This window comes from Panthera tigris, chromosome C1, assembly GCF_018350195.1.
Source record: "Panthera tigris isolate Pti1 chromosome C1, P.tigris_Pti1_mat1.1, whole genome shotgun sequence".
NCBI lineage: Eukaryota > Metazoa > Chordata > Mammalia > Carnivora > Felidae > Panthera > Panthera tigris.
Genome location: NC_056667.1, coordinates 47,392,312 through 47,411,523, shown reverse-complemented (window position 1 = coordinate 47,411,523; position 19,212 = coordinate 47,392,312). Strand labels below are relative to the sequence as shown.

The window sequence follows — 19,212 nt, the reverse complement described above, 5'->3', positions numbered from 1 at the left end:
ACAAATGCCCAGGCAGTGAAATGCCTTATCTAGGCAGGGTGCCTATCAGCCCAGGTTGCCCTGGGTGCTGTCAAAGAAGCCTCTGAGAATGGCTCTGGGCCAGAAAAGGAAGGAGCAATCTCTGGCACCCAGGGGAGGGCTGTGACTTTCATAGCAAAGAAGCCAGAAAGCCTACACTGGGGTCATCTCAGCAATCCCCATGTCTTGGGCAGGGGAATGACTAAGCCCAGGCTCCCAGCGCTTGCTGGTTGGAGGGGCTCGTGTTTATCTCCCTGGAGACTTGAACTCAAGTTTCAGGAGGGGAAAAAAGGAGAGGGGGGGGAATAGCAAAAGGAGGGACTAGGTTAGAAGTGCTCGGGAGGGGAGGGAGAGAAATGGATGATGCCTGACAGCATGTGGGACCTTGAGAAGGAGCATGCTACCATTCTCCAGCTGTGCCCAGGAAACAGTGCAGCGACTAAGACCTGAACCCTAATCCCAACTTGAACATTTCTAGCTGTGAATGGGAAGATAGTTAATTTCCCTAAGCCTCGATTTCATTATCTATGAAGTAGAGATGGTAATATCTACCCACATTGGGTTGTTGCAATGATTAAAGAAGCTGATATATGTAAAAGAGCTTAGCTTAGTGCTGGCAAATCAGACGTGCATCAGTTAGAATTTTATGGTTGCAAGTAACAAAAAAATTCAGTTTAAGTAAAAAGCAATTTTATTGGAATAAATCAATGAAAAGCCATCAGCAGAAGTAGCTCTAAACCTGGCTATATACAGGGCTCACATGGTATCAGCAGGCTTTGATTTCCCTCCCTCACTCAGCTTGCTATGGGAAGTGTTAGCTTCCTGTTCAGGCTCCGTGTGATATTGTCCAGCAGACCCCACTCTCTGTCCATAAGGAAAAATAAGATGGAGATGGCACTTACTTGCCTCCTCCCCGGATGGTGTCTCATTGGTCTGATTGGGTCTCATATCCCTCCCTGAACCAATCACCATGGCTGAGGGATGGGAAGGGACATACTGAGTGGCTTAGGTGTAGGTCAACCTTCAATACTAGGGTTTTGGAGTCCCATCAAACCACAGAGTCGGAGAAGAAAGAGAGGGAGGAAGAGATCATCAAAGCAATGTCAGGACTTACAAAACAGTAGATGCTAGAGGTCAAACAGAGTCCTGATGGACTCTGGTCCATCTATTTTGTGATTACTCTTGTTACTCTCAACACATTTTACAGGCCAGGGTAGAGGGGCATCTAGTCCCCTTCAAAAGCTGGGTCAAGATTCATGATCCATTCTTGAATCTCTTACAACAAGTTGGGGGCTCCAGGTACAAGTTATCAAAGCATACTTCTCTGGATGGAAAATGTTCAGGAGGACTATATTAAACAATATAATATGTAAAAATACTCTGTAAAAAATAGCTACTTATTAATACTGGTTGCTGTTGTAATATTAACTCATCTAGGCCAATTAGAATAGAGTCAAAGATACTCGGGGCAAGACTATGAAATGTCGGGAAGCCCATCTATTCAGGTCTGTGTTTTTCTCTACTCTCCTACTCATTGAACTGTATCAGTATCGGTATCTACAATAGTATTTCCACAATTCAATTGTTGAAATAGTAAAAGTAAGAAAAAAAATCAATAGACTGTCTCCATGACTGAATTCTGAGAAGAATCCAACGTGCCATGAAATATTTTTTCTCTCCTCACAACAAATCAAAGATCTTTACATGAAAGATCTCTGAAAATTTCTAGAACTGGTTATAAGCATAAGAAGTGAATGATATATCCAGTGTTGCAAGTGTGAGATACCAAGAAAGGTTGATGAGTCTACTGTGTGGCTTAACACATTTCTAGGAGGTAATACCTGACCAATTCTTGGTGTATATGGCCAAAATCTTTCTGCCTTAAGATACTAACATGGCACTGAATGATCATCACTCTCTCAGAAGGTAATGTTACTGTATTCATCCTCACTCAATGTTTATCGAATGCCTCCCCGGTGCCAGGCACCCACTAAACACTGGAAGTGAGAAGCTATGTAAGGCATCAATCCTACTATCAAAAGCTAATGGCATTCAATATATTAATTGCTGTGACAGACATAAAAACAATGTACCTTGGGAACAAGTACCCCACCTAAGGGAGTTGAGCAATGGCTTCACTGAGAAGCCGACTTGGAATTGTATCTTAAAAGAGATGAGTGGGGGGTTGACAGAAAAATGGGGGGATAGTGTTTCAGAGAGAGGGGACATCAAGGACTAAGGCAAGCAGGACTCCAGGGCCCATTAGCCACGCATCAACTGTTCATGGACAAAATGGACAGAGTTCCTGCCTACTTATTGTCAGGTAAGGAAAAGACATATAACAGATCATTAAAAAGATGATCACAATTGCTTATGAAGCCCAGCACTTTGCAAAGTGCTGAAAGATGTGCAAGCAATATTACTGTAGATACTATGAAGGCACTTCCAGAGCATTCAGTGGAAGGGTGGGGAGATGCTTGACTCAGTCTGGTCATTAGGGAAGGCATCCCCAAGGAAGTGACCTTTAGACTGAGACCTGAAGGAAATTAGTCAGGCATATGGGAGTGGGTGGGGAGAGCATTCCTCTCTTGGGCAAAAGCATGTGTTAGAAGTAGCCAGAAGACCAGTGTGGTTAGAACGTAAGGTTCCCTCCAGGGGAATCAGAGGAGGGGATGGGAAAAGAAGGAGCCCATGGGGCAGGTGGATCCAGATGGTGTGCAGTTTAATACCACATGTCCAAATACAGTATCTTAACCCTCAGGTCTCAAACAACCAGAGAGGTTGGATGACAGTGAGCAGAGAACCCAGGCGTTTTCTAAAAGTCACACATTTCATGCTTCAGGCAGAAGATCTAATTCCTGGCTATAAGAGGCTGATCTTGACCTTAAGCTGTTTATGAAGCTCTTAAAATTGCGCCCAGGGGCACCTGGGTGGCTGAGTCGGTTAAGTGTCTGACTTTGTCTCAGGTCATAATCTCACGGTTCGAGGGTTCAAGCCCCGTGTTGGGCTCTGTGCTGTCAGCATGGAGCCTGGAGCCTGTTTCAGATTCTTTGTCTCCCTCTCTCTCTGCCCCTGCCCCCACTCTCAAAAATAAATACACTTAAAAAAAAGAGTCACATGTTTTTCAAAGAAAAAAAAAAAGAAAGATGTGCCAGGAGGAGTGGTAAATGCCTCCTGTGCTACGTTCTTTCAACCTTAACAACAGTCCTACTAGCTAGCTATCACAAGCTTGCTCCCAGGAAGTCGGACTCAGACAGGTCCCAAAAAATGGCTACGTCCTCATGACTGTAAGAATCAGGAGCAGGGTTTTGCTCTAGAATTGAGCTCTTGATCATTCTGCCTCTGAAGAAATCAAAATCTTTAGATATCTTGACAACTTCAACGGCTCAGCAATATCACCCTCCCTCCCTGAGTGGTGCTTCAACAGACAGTCCGTTTACCAGAAACCCTAATTCCTTTTCCTTCAATGTGAAAGGTGAGTGGGGGACTCCAGGGACCTTTTAATTTTCTCTTCCATCCATAGCTAGGCTTTATGCCCCTGCTGTTTTGAATTCCATTTCAAACAAAAAAATAACTAAAAACCATTCTCCGCCAAGCCATTTGGATTTAAAACAGACTGGCAGAAACCTGGAAAGAGTCAAGATTCTCCTTAATATATCAAATAGAGCAGCCAGCGCCAATCTGAGAGGCTTTGCTCCATTTTGTAGAGAACAGGCCGTATTTTGAAAATGGATGAGTAAGGTTCACTGTTGCGACTTGTTTCAAGGTCTGGAGGCCAGGCCTGGTTTTGATCTGACAGGCCTGGGTCTCCAAACGTGGGTTATTCCTTTGCAAATGCTCAGAGGGGCGGCTGGCTCCCCAGGCACAGACCTGGAGCAGTGTCCCTTTGAAGACTTCCTCCGTGGGTCTTAAGTGGGATTTGGTGCCCATTGTGGAATCAGAGTAATGAGCTCAAAACTAATGTTTTTCATTACACCAGCAAATCAGTCAGCCCCTGTGTTTGCTCAGGTGTGCAGCTGTGTGCCCCATGCCCTGATCTCTATATAAGAACAAAATAAATATTTTCAAAAGGAAGAAAGAATTGAAGATGAAGGAATGTCACAACGGGTGAGGTAGGAAACGCGAGAGAAAGGAGACTCTGGCCTCTTTAAGGTGAGCTATATTTGCTATCTACTCTCTTTACTAATTGGTCGCCCTCTAGTCTGTGAAGAAAAAAACCAATGGGCTAATGAAGCGACAAGATTCATCCAATTAATTGGGGCTCATTCGGAGACTCGAGCAGTGCCGGTAGATGGCGCCAGAGGGCAGACACAGCGCTCTCCCTTTCTGGGGTGTAAAGGACTGGAAAAAGCCCAGCCAACAAATTTGGCTGAGACCTGGGACAAATCATGGGCGTCGTCCGGCTTCAGAGGGGACCGAGTATAAACACATTTTTTTTTTTTTTTTTTTTTTTTTACAGAATAAGGAAGCATATGCACTGGAAATGTTCTTGCTCCACCAGCCGGAGGCCTGGAAGTGAGCACCAGATACTGTTTACAGGGCAGCTCCTATTTCAGAATGAAGAATGAGACTCAGCAGGTAGGGAGGCCTTGAGAAGGAGAACCGAATTTCCAAGAAGCCCACGCTGCGACAGAACTGTGGAGAGCCCGTCTCAGGAAACTCGCTGGATAAGACGATGGAGGCTTATGTTGTCAGAATAAACCCACCTGCCTCCACAGAGGGACGAGCTTGGTACTCTGGGGGAAATATGAAATGCTAGAATTGGCCAGAACTGGGTTAAGATGCTGCATGTGTGACCTTGACCAATTCTCTTTCCTTCTGAGCAACAGTTGACTCATCCTTGGAAAAGATGCAATACTTGTAAATGGGAGACGAAATTTGATTTATGGAAAATGCTTAGCACAACACTCGGTACTCAGAAGTCTCTGAAAAACTCTTCCAGCTGTGGCATAAAACCTCTTCCTATGGGAATTAGAACAGTCAGAAAGGACAATCTTCCCATTAGTGTCACCACTGCATCTGATACACGCTGATTCTCTTTGGGCTTATCACGCTATTTTGCATTCTATTTATTTACACAGGTCCTTAGACTGGGCGCTCCTTTAAAGTAAGGACTGTGTGGTAAAATTCTCCCAGCATTCCCAGAATCTATCACGCCCCTGGAACATAACATCTGTTGAATACATGAGCTTTTCTTGTGAGCAACTTGTTCCAATCCACCAAGCTAGATAATTCAGATACAGAATAATGGCCACATCTCACTTTCTTTTTCTTCACTGTGTTCGGGAAAGAAAACAGAAAATACTACAAACCTGGTGATGAAAATCAACTGTGAATGTTTTGTTTTAGCCAAGGACCAAATAGAAGCCAGATGCTAAGCAACCATTTTTAGTATTGGCCAACTCAACCAGCCAAGATTCAAAATAAATTCCAAGAAGAATTACAATACGAGATGTAATTCTATAAACTGAGTGTCACAGGTTAAGCTTTGGGCATGTGGCATTCTAGTCTATGCAGGTCAGAGAGACAGATGCTAAAGGAAAAAAACCGACCTGAATGGAAGCAAATGACAGGAAGCCAACAGAATCAGGAATGCCAGCGTGGCCAATACTGGCCAAGGAGGGAATGGGAAACCACAGAGGTTGGCTCTTGTGGTCAGATAGACTTGGTTCCTAAGTAGCCCCTTTGATTGGGGCAAGTTACTTAACTGCTGAAAGACTCAATCTCTTGGTTTATAAAATGAGGCATATTTAGTCAGGATCGGTTAACCTATGCTGCAGTAACAAATAAACTCTGAACTCTCAGTGACTTAGCAAAACAGAAGTTAATTTCTCACTCACCCATAGTCTCACCCAAAGGCGGGTTCATGGGAGCTCTTCTACATCCAGTGACTCAAGGATCCCATTTCTTTGTATCCTGTGATACCTCCATCTTATCAAGTGGCGTCCAGGGTTACTACAGCATGGAAGAGAGAATTGGAGAAGGCACACTGGCTCCAAAATGCATTAGTATAGAAGCGACATGTCATTTCTGCTCTGAGCCCATTGTTCAAAATTAGACATCGTCCCAACCTAACTGCAGGGGAAACTGAGAAATATGGAGGGGCATGGAGATATTTGGGGAGCACCATATATGTCTGCCCCACTATATATATTAAATATTTAATTGAAATAAGTTCATCAAATGGATGAAGAAATTGTGGTTTATATACACAATGGAGTACTACATGGCAATGAGAAAGAATGAAATATGGCCCTTTGTAGCAACGTGGATGGAACTGGAGAGTATGATGCTAAGTGAAATAAGCCATACAGAGAAAGACAGATACCATATGGTTTCACTCTTATGTGGATCCTGAGAAACTTAACAGAAACCCATGGAGGAGGGGAAGGAAAAAAAAAAAAAAAGAGGTTAGAGTGGGAGAGATCCAAAGCATAAGAGACTCTTAAAAACTGAGAACACACTGAGGGTTGATGGGGGGTGGGAGGGAGGGGAGGGTGGGTAATGGGTATTGAGGAGGGCACCTTTTGGGATGAGCACTGGGTGTTGTATGGAAACCAATTTGACAATAAATTTCATATATTGAAAAAAAAAAAAAGAAAGAAGTTCATCAATCAGGAGTAGACTGTGTCACATACAATAGAACAACCAAATAAAAAGTTAGAGATTTATTTCCTTTGCTATAAAAGAAGCCTAAAGAGGTGGGGCAGCTCTCCAGTCATCAGGAGCATAGGCCCCTTCTACCTTTCTGCTCCACCACTGTGTGTGGCTTCTGTCCTAAAGTCACTTCATGGTTACGAGGTGCCCTCCAGGTGCCATGGCTACATTCCAGCCTAGAGGAAGGAGAAAAAGATCAGAGCTTTAAAAAGACACGCTACCTGCTTTAAAAAGTTTTCTCTGAAGCTCACCCAGCAACTTCCATGCAGACTTCGTTGGCCACTCCTAGTCACAAGGCAGTGTGTGATGTGTAGTCTTTAACACTTGTGACTGGGAGCGTAAAGGCTGGGAAGGCAACGAACAGCCTGTGCCATAACAATAACACTCAGTTCATGGGGTTACGGTGAGCACTTCATAAAAGTGAAAAAGCTTTGAATGGGAGCTGACCATTATATGTGTCCAATAAATGTCAGATATTGTCATTACTGATTTTAGTAACCACGTCATCATTTAGGAAGCATGATCTCGGTGGCCACACCTTAAGGACCTGTCAAAAAAAAAAAAATGGAGCGAGTCTTTGGTCTTAGGAGGACTTGGAAGAGCAAGGCAGGGCATGAGAGCCCCAGACCCCGCGTTAGGGATTAGGACAGGGGAAAGCATTAGCACTCAAGAGAAGGGACCAAGGTGGAATGTCATTCTGATGGGCTGGGCCAAACCATGGGGGAGCTGCAGGTACAGGAGGGAAGAAGCCGAAGGTGGTAGCAATAGGTTTTTTCTGGGGCTGACTCTGGTTACAAGAGGTAAATAGCAGAGAGAGGAACACAGGAACTATGGTGGAAAAACAGCAAATATCACAGTGACTGCCTTGGTTGGCACCTTTAGAATCCAACGCCTCCGTACCCTCAACTCTACGTATGTACTCCCTTGCTTGCTGACCTCTCTCCACCTCTGTGAGATGATCTCACCCTTTCACTTGGTTTCTGCCACCACAAATCTCAGCCCTTCTTAATGCTACTGCTTTCTCTCAGCACCTATTTCCTGAGTGCTTATCATGGCCAAACTTGGCTTTTAGTACGAGGGATAGAGTGGGGAATAAGACAGGCAACACTCCTTGTTTTGTGAAGTCTACATAGCATGTTGGCCTTTTCCTTCCTTGGACTGGTGCCTTCTAGGTAATTCCTCAGCCTGGCCCCTGGGACTTCCTCTCTGGTATCCTGCTTACCACCTTATTGGTCTTAGTCTTAACAGCCTTATTAATCACTAAATCCCAGATATAAGAGGGACAGTTTAAATCTACATCCTACCTTCATTTCCCACTTCATTTGGCTCAGAAGCACGGCAGGGCTAAGTGTGTGGCCGGAGGCATTTGTGGCCTCATCAGGAGATTCTGGAAAAGAAAAAGCCAGAGTGACAATAGTCAGACCAGCCTATACAATTCCAAATCTTTAGGTAGAACAAATGAATAACTACTTGTGTCATTTAAGGTTCTTGGGTTGCAAGCAACAAAAACATAATCTAATTAACGGAAATAAAGATTTACTGGAAGGATATGGGGCATCATGAACAAGATTTGAAGGACTAACTGAACAGTCAGACTTCAGAAGAGACAGCTTCCAGGGCAGCTCAAGAACTTTGATATCCATGCCTCTGCTAGAAAAAATGGTCCCTGATCATATTACTGTGCTTTTTCTGTCTCTACTCAAGAGACAAATTCCTGAGAAAGAGGGAGGCTATTGTTCTGGCTTGCGTTACATTTCTACCCCTTCCCACCTGAAGCCCAATTAATAGTTTCTACCAAATCTACAAGGAATAGGAACCAGCAGTATCCCAAAGAGAAACTGGGGTGTCACTACCAAAATGGGGAATGAATGCTGGGTAGGCAAATACAAGGATGTCTACTTTCACACTCTGGGTAATTCTCCTATTCCCAAAGCTATGGCTTTAGGGACATTTCATGAAGATGCATAAGAAGGGGTCCACCTGGAAACATTTTCAGTTGCAGGGAGCAAGACTGTGGCCCGGTTATAATAAACTGGATGCTAATGTTGAGAATTTGGAGTGACATCGATAGAAGTAACAATTACTGATCATTTAATAATCCAAAAAATAAAAGATTTTATTTTTTGTATTATATGGGTTTTTAAAAGTCTGATCTATGTTTTTGTCATTGTCATATTATTGATTTTTTTTCAAGTGAGTAATGTGTCCACATGGTTCATGCACCTTCCTCCATCCTGCCTCCTGGAACACGGATGTCTCCATCTTGAACCTTCAGGCCTGCCCTTTCGGATCATGAGGACTAAAACACAGGAATGGCAGGACAATGTGCTAGAAGGAAGGTAGGTTCTGGTGACCTTATGTAACAGAGACATTATGTTAGCCCTCCTCTGTATTGTTCTCTCTCTACTTTTTTTTTTTTATTTGAGAGAGAGAAAGAGAGAGTATGAGCAGGGGAAAGGGGCAGAGAGAGAGAGAGAGAGAGAGAGAGAGAGAATCCCAAGCAGTCTCCATACATGCAGGGCCCAATACCAGGACCCTGGGATATGACCTTAGCCGAAATCAAGAGTCAGACGCTCAACTGACTGAGCCACCCAGGTGCCCCTGTATTGCTCTATATTTTTATGTAATAGAGAAATAAGCTTTTACCCGTTAAAGCCACCCCCTGTTTTGGGTTTTTCTGTTATAGCCAAGCCTAATTACAATTGCTTCTCTGAGGTTATACCTCCAATAAGTGATGGAGCCCTGATTCTAACTCAGTTCCAGAGCCTGGACTCGATGAGGCCAGAGAAGCACCCTAGGTGCAAATTGAAGGAGGCTCTCACTCTGAGAGTCATGCAAATGCTGACCGTACAGTTGTATGATGCTGAGAATAGGTGCCTCCTAACATTTTGCAGCCTGGGTGCTTCTCAGCCTCACCCTGCTCTGCTTCATCAGCTTTCAGAGCCCATGCTTTTTCACATCACACTCACAGGACAGGGCTGAAGATTGAATCAACCTAGCAATACACCATGACTGTGAGAAAGCACCTGGTCTTAGTCTGAGATTTAAGAAGTGCTTTTTCTGATATTAACTATGAGATGCAAGGTTGTAAAACTTTCTGACACCTCCATTCCACAGCACCCCTGCTATTTCAAGAGCTAGCTTTTATCATTCGCTGGCATGGGAGTAAAAAGCCCCTTCTGAAATACCTCACCCTCCCGCCCTCCCATCCGCTTTCCAGGCAGGCAGTCTTGTTTATATATCGTTTCTCCTGGATGAATCATCTGCAGCGAGGGTACAGCTTCCACTTGTCCATGAGAAACTGTTCAAAACAATCCTTTCTATTCTGCATAAAATCTCAGGAGTAACAATAGATATTCAAAATAAGACTGCTACTTCTCAGCCTCTCAAAGTCAGGGAACAAATAAAAGTAACTATGTGCCATCAAAAATCATTTTGAAAGAAAAAAACAAAACCTCCCTGTGATTGCTTCTTTTTTTTTTTTTTTTTTTTTTTTGAGCTCCCAGCCTCCACCTTCTTTATATTATGCTTCCTGCAAAAGCCTTCCAGTTCCTTTTGCTTCTGGTTTGAAGGTGTTATTTTCACATGACACTTCCTGAAATCCATGCAGAGTCATCATGGGGGGAAAGGAGAGGGCTGCTTTAGGGGCCAGAGGTCAATTGCCATTTGCATCTTAGGGCTCAGCTGGGCTTAGGTTAGGGGGAAACATAGAGTCATTTCTCAATAGTGTGATATGCAGAATTTAGGTAGTGGTGCACAAAGACCTTCCAAAGAAATACGTTTTCTGTAGATCCCTGCCAAACTCTCAGGAACAGAGACACTGTAGGTGAAGAAACAGGGGCTGGAGAAGGTCACAGAAGTGGAGAATGGAATCTGGATCATGGCTTGCGAAGAGACACTGCCCTAGAGTCTTCACATTAATTCTCACAGCCCCCCCTTCAAGGAAAGCGTTTTCATCTCCACCTTACAGGTAGAAAACACAAAGTTCAGAGAGCTTAAATAACTTGCCCAAGATCACACAGCAAAGACATAGCAAGTGGGGATCCAAATCCAGGTTGACCCGACTCAATACCTCTGCTCTCTCAGGTGCGGTTTGCTGCCTGCAAAAGCTCAATCTATTTCTTATTAGAGGGAAGATCAGCAAGGTGTGGTTAAGTCAGGAAACCGAGGATCTAGTCCCAGCCTGGGGACATGGGAAAGAGGATTCCTTTCCCTCTGGGCCGCCGTGTTCTTACTTCTAGGACAAGAAAGTAGAACTGGATGGTCTTCGGCTGCTTCTCCTCCCTGACAATCTAGGTTTCCATATCTACTCCCATCAAAGGCATCTAACAAAAGCATAAAAATAACAGGAAGGGTGAGCCACAGGCAGGATCCCTCCCTGTGGGTCAGGAGTCCAGGAAAGGCCAGAGACAGACACTGCAGGATAAATAAACTGAACTTGGTGTTCTTTGCACTCTCCCATTTTTTCATCAACCTTTCCAGCCCCTGCCTCCACCATCCGGGTACTCTGCTCCTGGCCTTACCACCTCCAGCCCGCCCCCACTTCTGGCACCCCATGTGGGCTTGCCTGGATTCCTGGGGTCCTGAGTTAAAAGGCCTAATTCCTTTTTTATCTAGCCAACTGGATGGTTCCTTTTTGCAAATTATCAGAAGGTGCTTCTCCAACTCGGGTGGGCATAGCCCTGAATCAGGATGTATGACTTGACAAGCAGTGCACAGATTGCCTTTTAGCTCCTGCCTTCCCCACTCAGCCAGATGCCCTGTGCAGTGCACAACTTACACAACTGTATGTGGCAGCCCTGGGATGAGGCCAAATATAGTACTCCATTCATCCAATTACACATGGCAGAGAGGAACCTAGGCAGTATCTTCACCATTTTCTCACCTTCCCCTCCCACGTTCTACTCACCATACTACTGATTTAGTCCCCTCCCTGTGCTTCCAGATTCATCTCACACTGTCTTCCTTTTAGCTCTTTCCCCCTCCCCAGCTCCTCAGGAAAAGTAGCACAGGCACACACTCTTCTCTCTACCTGGAGCACTGGTCCCTCCCTCTTTGCCTATTAACTCCTAGTCACACTTCAAGTGCGTCCAAGGTCAAGCACTGCACCTCAGCAAGGCCTTCCCCGATCCCCCTGAGTGGCCAGCTGCCCGTATAAGTCCCTCAAGACAAGGAAGGGCCTTCTTTCCTGTGTGGCACTCATCAGAGTTACCGTTCTGTACGTATCTGTGAGATCGTGTGACACTGTTTCTCTCCCTCCATCCGGCTAAGTGGGGAAGGCAGGAGCTAAAAGTCAATCTGTGCTCTGCTTGTCAAGCCATATATCCTGATTCAGGGCTGTGCCCACCCAAGTTGGAAAAGCACCAGGCATCACATGGTCCCTGAGCTCATTGCCATATTCCTGGCCCCTCAGCATGGTGTTAGGCACAGAGTATCTACCAGATAAGTATGTGTCCAATGAATGCAGGTTTGTCTGACTTGGGGAAGCCACCATTTAGCAATGATCACTTTTGAAAGCCCCCCAAGTGACCTACTAGTTTAACATCCCCAAACTGGGGGCATAAAAGAAAGAAGAACAAATCATAGAAAATAACAATTGGCAAACCACTCCTCCGTAACTGGCCAACTCCGAAGGCATCTTCTATGAGGCATTGTGCTTAACGGGTTCCTGGCAAATGTTTGTTGAACCAGTGAATAAAATCCCATCATTCAAGGTGCAGATTAGATGCTACACCTGCTAGAAAGACTCAGAAGTAATCTCTCTGTCCTGTACAGATTCAAAGCATTTCGTCATTCCTTCTTTGGTGATAGTTTTGATCTTGTGTTGAGTTATTTGGGGATCTGGGTGCCCCCTCCAAAAAAATCCGGGTATATGTCTCATCTCATAGAGCACTTTGTAATTGCCCAATTGAATCCTACTCTGATCTTCCATTCCTCAACACCTAGCACAGTGTCTATCGTGTTCAAATAAGGTTTGGCAAAGGAGCAAATGCAGAAATGGATGATAAATCATGCCTGCTTAGCCCTCTCTCTCTCTCTCTCTCTCTCTCTCTCTCTCTCTTAGGGATACAGACTGTTAGTTTGAGTGTATTTCTGACTTTCCTGATACTATATTCTCTTCAAAAAAAGCTGAGGGAGATGATTACTTAGGATTCTTTCAAGTACTTTAAATTAATTAATTCTTTATCATTTATTAAGGCTCCATTGTGGGGAGCCAGGTTTTTGTATCCCTCTGCCCAGTTAAGCATTTTCAGTCTGGATGATATCAACAGCTTTCTAGTTCAAATCAGAGAACTTCCAGTACCAGATACGTGCCCCACGCATGCCAGAGGTTCAAAATCCAGCTTGGGGGATCTCAGTACCCACCTTAAAATCATCTAGGTATATGCCCTCTAGGTATATGCTATTTAATAACTATTCCATAATCTATGCCATCTAGGTATATGCTATTTAATAACTACCAACACTTTCCTTGAGTTTCTTGTTTGTATCAATTGAAAACATGCGTTAATACATATAAAATCTACCCCTCTCATTAGGTCTCTGGTTGAAAGACAATTTAGGTAATGTGTCAGGACGGTGGGAGTCTCAACTCTTCTCTAACCATGAGCTACCCTTAGGATTCAAATATGTGTACTGAACTATCCCTAAGAGTTGCTGAGTTTTAGGGCGGAGGAGACCTTAGAGGTTATTTGACCTAAATGCCCATTTTACAAATGGCAAAACTTAAGTCCTAGGAGAGGAAGGGAGCAGCCAGGTGGGTCATGGAGTTGAAATGCACACTAAGCTTTGGAAGTCTTCAGAGTTGAAATACTTATTGGATCTCCTGGGATGTGAAAGGCTTTTTAAATACTTTATCACTGGTTATCTCAATAACACCTCAGGAAAGATGCATTGCCCACATTTCATAGGTGAGGAAACTGAGCTCAGAAAGCTGAAATAATTTGTTTCAGTGTCTACTGTCTGCTAGATCTTCCAGATAACAAAGCCGGGGTCGAAACCCCTGTCTGTCTGAATCTGAAGATGGAGATTCTCCCACCACACCAGAGTGGTAAAGGTCACTGGAGATTTGTGAAGAGCACACTGCTACCGAGCGATGGGTCTGAGGCCAAGAGAGTGCAAATTCCAGACTAGAGAATTCCAGAGCAGAGATGTCACGTGTTCCTGTGCCCCCAGGCCTCCCATACAACCCCACTAGCATCCTGAATAAGAGACCAATACCTCTGCAAAGGTATTTACTGTGCATACAGATCACCTGGAAATCTTTTAAAAGTGCAGATTCTGATTGAATAGGTCTTGGGAGGGCCTGAAATTCTGCAGATTCTCAGGTGATGCAAATACTCCTAGTTTTGGACCACACTCTGCGTAGCAAGGCTGCTGAAGATAACTCAGTCTTCAGCAGCTCCATCCAGCTGTCACGCAGCACAATTCATAAGGATGACGGAGGGTAGCCGTGGGTGAGTAGTTGGAGGAGGTAGAAGGCTGTGTAGATAGCATTCATTGAACGTCTTATTATGTGCTGGCATAACACTAAGCACTGTATTGGACAATCATATTTAATCCCCACTATAACGCTCCTCGTAGCTCTCTGTGTTCACATTCTACGGATGAGGAAACAGACGCAGAATTTAGGCAACTTCTCCAAATCACATGGTTCCGTCTGATTCCAAAACTCATGCTCTTAACCACAATGCCAACTTCCTCCACAATGAGTGTCTGCCTCCTTTGCGCTCAGTGATTCGGAATGGCGTTTTCAAGGGGGAAGAAGTCTCTGGGCAGATATTGATTAGCTGATAAGCACATCCCGAACTTAACATCAAGATGCTAGTGAAGATCTTAGACCAGATGTTGGTCAACTTGCCAGAGGAACGTGCAAAGGATTCATTCACACCAAGACAGAAATAAGTATAAATCGCTTGAGTGAAAAATTAGAAATAATTTGCACGCTCCACATGAGGAAAGGTTAAATAAAACATGGCATATTAGGCAACAGGCATACTAATTAAGCGATGGGTATACTTATTTTAGTAATAAATCTCCTAGAATAGCATGACCTGAATTGTGTTAGAAAAGACCTGTGTGTGTGTGTTCACACATACGAAGAGATTGGAATGAGGTATTCCAAGAAATTAATATAAGTAACCTTTGGATGGTATTATTGTTCATTTTTTCTTTTCTTTTCTTTTTATATTTATCTGTACTTCTCATTTTTCTATAACAGGGGTGAGTCATTTGTACAACTTTTCAAAGAAAAAATAAATATGCAAGAGAAGCTGGGAAAAGCTTTTTGAAAAGGGGCAATGAAGGTAGACATGAATTACCAGATATTAAAACACATTATAAATCTGTAAATATTATAACAATTTAAAATTGAGAAATAATAGACTGACAAATCAGTGGAAGAGAATAAAGTAAACTGCTCATAAGATTTGGATACATAAATAATTTACTTTTTCTCTTTACGTGAGAAAGCTTTTCGAAAAATAATACAAAACTATTGCCTGGCTCCCCAAACACTATATATGCAGCCAATGGACCATTGACTAAGTGGGGGGAAAATATTTCCAATATGTATACAAATAAACAGGACTAGTTTTCTTAAAATATAAAGGGTTCTTATAACTCAGTAGAAAAACTGGCAAAGAACATAAACAGCTATTCAAAAAAGGCGAGGGTGTGATGAGCAAGAGAATGGATCCTGGCTACAGTAGCTTTTAGAAAGGGGGAACTGTTTTTTTTTTGTTTTTTTTTTTTACCATGGTCCACACTGGTCATTAGAGTCTTTATGTAACTATAGAGGTAGACATTCCAATCAAACTAGAACAGGAACAATTTCATGAGTCACACCTGACCACTGAGAGGTTCATCAGTAGCTTAGTGAGAGAGGGATCAGAAATTAATACCAGTATCCTATTGTGCACAATTCACAGTTGTTGTTGTGCATGTAATTTTTTTTTTTTTTTGCACATAATTAGGCTTAAGCTAACTGCAGAATAAAGCAAAGAAGAAAGGGAAGTGACATGGCATAAAGAATGAAAAGATGTAGCTAAAGGGGCTTCAATCCCAGCTCTTCCTCTGGCTGTGCGTGTCCTTGGACACCTCACTAAACCTTCCTTTCCTCATCTGTAAAATAGACTCAAGAAATCCTATTCACAGCGTTTCTCTGTGGGAAAAAGAAGATCGCCTATGTAAAGCACTTCGCACCCTTAGCGGGTGCTCAATAAATAGTAGCTATTATTACCTACCAGAATTATTATTACCACCCATGCAAGGGCAGGAACAGGGCCGGGTGCTGTGCCTCCCCCCTCTTCAGCCCAGCACTGAGCCTATAGAGCAGAAGCCTGTGATTAGTGGGTAGGGGAGGGCAGCACGGCATTGTGGCTGCATGGATACAGCGTGACATTATCTGCACCAGCACTGACTCCCATGCGGGGAACCTCTCAGGACCTCTGATTCCTCCTGCAGGATGCATGCAGTAGGGATCAAACTAAAGGAGAAGTTGTTTGGGGAAACACTCTCTGAGCTGTAAAGCTGTGAGCCTCAGCCCTGCCCTCCCTAGTTCACAGATCTCAGTACTTTAAACAAGCTTAGCCGGCAAAGTTTACCTCCAAGTCACCTCATTTACCCATCCAGCAGGGCTTAGAAGAGGTTGCCGGATGAGGAATCTGCTAACTTAGCCAGGACCAAGCAGCTCCCAGCCTAGTGCAGGACACCAAGATCCAGTTGACTGGAAAACTATGGGAAACCGTAGAGTGCCCCCTTAAACTGCCATCATTGCCCAGACACATGCCACATAACCTACACCTTCACTGCCAGACAGACCGGGACCCGACATCCATAATAGCTGACATTTACGGAGGGCTGTCTGTGTTTGAGCCTAATGCTAAGTATTTCTTTGACCTGCATTATCTCAACGAATCCTCGCAGATCTATGAGGTAAGTACTCTCACATCTTACGTACAGATGGGGAAATAGAGGTTTAGGGACGATTCAAGTACAGAAGTTAAGTAATTTATGGTTATAGGCCAGAGCCTTGCACCCAAGTCTGCCTGACTATGATCTTGGTCATTATGCCCCTTCTCTAAGAATAATTTCGCAGATGCCCCCAAGAAGTGAAGTGACCTACCCAAGATCACACAGCTAGTAGGTACCAAAACTGGGATTCAGATCTACAGCTCTCCAAGTCCGAAGTCAGGCACTCCCCATGATGCCATGCCGTGTTTCCCAGGCACATAAGCCTAGTTTCTAAGTGTCCCTTCCCCAAGTCTAGAGCCTCCTGTTGTCCCAGCCTATTGGTTGATAGCCTGGAAGCATGCCTGACTTTTCTGAGCTCCCTCCCCTGGTGGCTGGTTCTGGAGTCTGTTCCCGCTGGTGAGACAGATCTCCCCCAAAGAGGACAAATCCCAGCTTGGTTCCAGAGAATACAAACAGGAGTTCCCACTCCAGGCACGTCTACCTTTGAGAATGAGAAGCAAACTAACCCAGCCTCTCGGTTGCTGCCCTGGGTCTCTGGAGTCGACCTGCTCCGAAGCTGACTTGGAAGGGGTCAAGAGGTCAGTCCTCCATCCCGCCTTCTCCCACTCTTGTCCTACCGCTCAGGCAGGTATGTGAGGGACCCACCATGCCTTGTGCTCAAACCTGACCCATGACAACTGTGCACTGTTATTATTATTTTTTTTTTTACGACGTTTGTTCATTTCCAAGTGTAAGAGCAACACGCTCATTGTGGTATCCCCCACTGCTCTGACAAGCCTGCCCTCCCCACACCAATGCCGCAGAAGCATTGCGGGGGGCCGGAACTGCAGGTGAAGTATAGGAACGGGCGGGAAGCACAAATTGAAATTCCCTCCAAGGTGTTCAAAGGCCGCCACAACTGGGGCAGTTTGCACATAAAGGCTCCCATTCAAACCTAGGGCTTCAGTCGAGGAAAAGCAGACTAAGAAATAGACTGTTTAAACACTTCAAACCATTTCCTCAGAAAGGCTTTCCGCCTCTCGTCGGAGGAGCGAATCATCTTCCTGTGTGAAGTGTTCAAACTCGCTTCCGGTGAGTAATGAGGGGGGCATTCAGGCCTGGAGGCAGCCAGCGTGCACGTGGCGGAGCGCACAGCACTACACAGCTTCCTCTTCGGAAAACAGAGGTGCTGCCTCTCAGGCCCCATCGCCCCTGGCTTTTCTCCAGGCCGCCAAACAGCCGGAGGCTCGGAGGGGCATCTTCTGACGGCATCCGCTGGCTCTCTCTCTCCAGCGTATCCGTGATGTCTGTGACTCACAGCAGGCTCACACCGGAAGCCACTTCCCCGTGCCGGCTCTGTTGGCTGAGATCCTTGCCAGCCCCGAGAAAGGTCCGTGGCGCTGGAAGGCAGCAATCGTGCACCTGGAAAGCAGTAAGGACCCAGCCTTCCCTCGGGCTGCGGCAGCGCAAAGAGCAGAATCACTAGCCAGCACAAAGTGCCCGCTCTGGTCAACGGGCTTGTTGTCTATTTGGTGGGCTGGAAAGCACATGCCATGGCTATGGCGGAGACTGAGAACACAAGCCATGCTACGTGTTAGCTAGGCCAAAGTGGCGCTTCAAAAGGGGAAAGGAAGCAAGGAAAGGAACCCATTGCTCCGAAAGCAGATCAGGCAGGACAATGAGAGACTCAGTGTGTCAGAAACTCCCATCCCACCTCCAGTTGGGGTTAATCATGATGCCTTCCAGGGAACCCCATAGAAATAGCCAGCAAGGGGGACGTGGGAGGTGTTGCCCTTTACACAGACTGAACTTCAGAGGGGTTAAGTTGCCACAGATCATGGCAGTAGTCAGTGGTCCAGCGGCATTTTAACCCACATCTGTCAGACTTCCACACTCTTAGCTACTTAACGATTCACTTCCTTGGGGCACCTGGGTGGCTTAGCTGGTTAAGCGTCCGACTTCGGCTCAGGTCATGATCTCACAGTTCGTGAGTTCGAGCCCTGCTTCGAGCTCTGTGCTGACAGCTCAGAGCCTGGAGCCTGCTTCGGGTTCTGTGCCTCCCTCTCTCTCTGCCCCTCCCACACACGCATGCTCTCTCTCGCTCTCTCTCAAAATAATAAACATTAATTTTTTTTATTTTTTAAATCCATTTCTTTCTGACAGATTTTTATTGAAAACCACATGGCTTAGAGCCAGAGACCCTTATGAGGTGTTGAATGGAGGAACAAAAGAGAAAGAGGGTAGGAGTCCTAGATGTGATGCTTTCTAACTATGTGACCTTGAGCAAGTCCCCGATAACCTCCATCCCCATAATGTTCAACTCTGTGATTGTTCTAAGAAGTTGTTCAGGGGAGGCTCTTTGGTGCCCATTTCCCTTATTGACCCTAAGAAATATAGTTTCCTCATTCATTCATTTGTTATTTATTTATACCTTCACTCTGTAAACATGTATTGACTACTCAGTAACAAGCATGGGGGCAGAGGGATAAGTAAGACCCAGTCCCTGCCATCAAAGTAGTCATGATCTGGTGGAGAAGAAAGGCCTCCAAAGGTAGTCACACTGTAGTGAGATTGATGGGCGTC

At 44.9% G+C, this 19,212-nt stretch overlaps 1 long non-coding RNA gene across 3 annotated transcripts in view; it reads right to left on the bottom strand.

Annotated features, from left to right (window-relative positions):
* The window catches only part of LOC122241131, a 37,890-nt gene that overhangs the window by 3,427 nt on the left and 15,251 nt on the right, over positions 1-19,212 (bottom strand). For all 3 annotated transcript variants that reach the window (XR_006221114.1, XR_006221115.1, XR_006221116.1), the window contains exons 2-4: positions 7,980-8,062; positions 6,763-6,851; positions 5,859-5,973 (exon numbers count right to left, since the gene is read on the bottom strand). This is a non-coding gene — a long non-coding RNA (uncharacterized LOC122241131). The remainder of the gene's footprint in view (positions 1-5,858; positions 5,974-6,762; positions 6,852-7,979; positions 8,063-19,212) is intronic.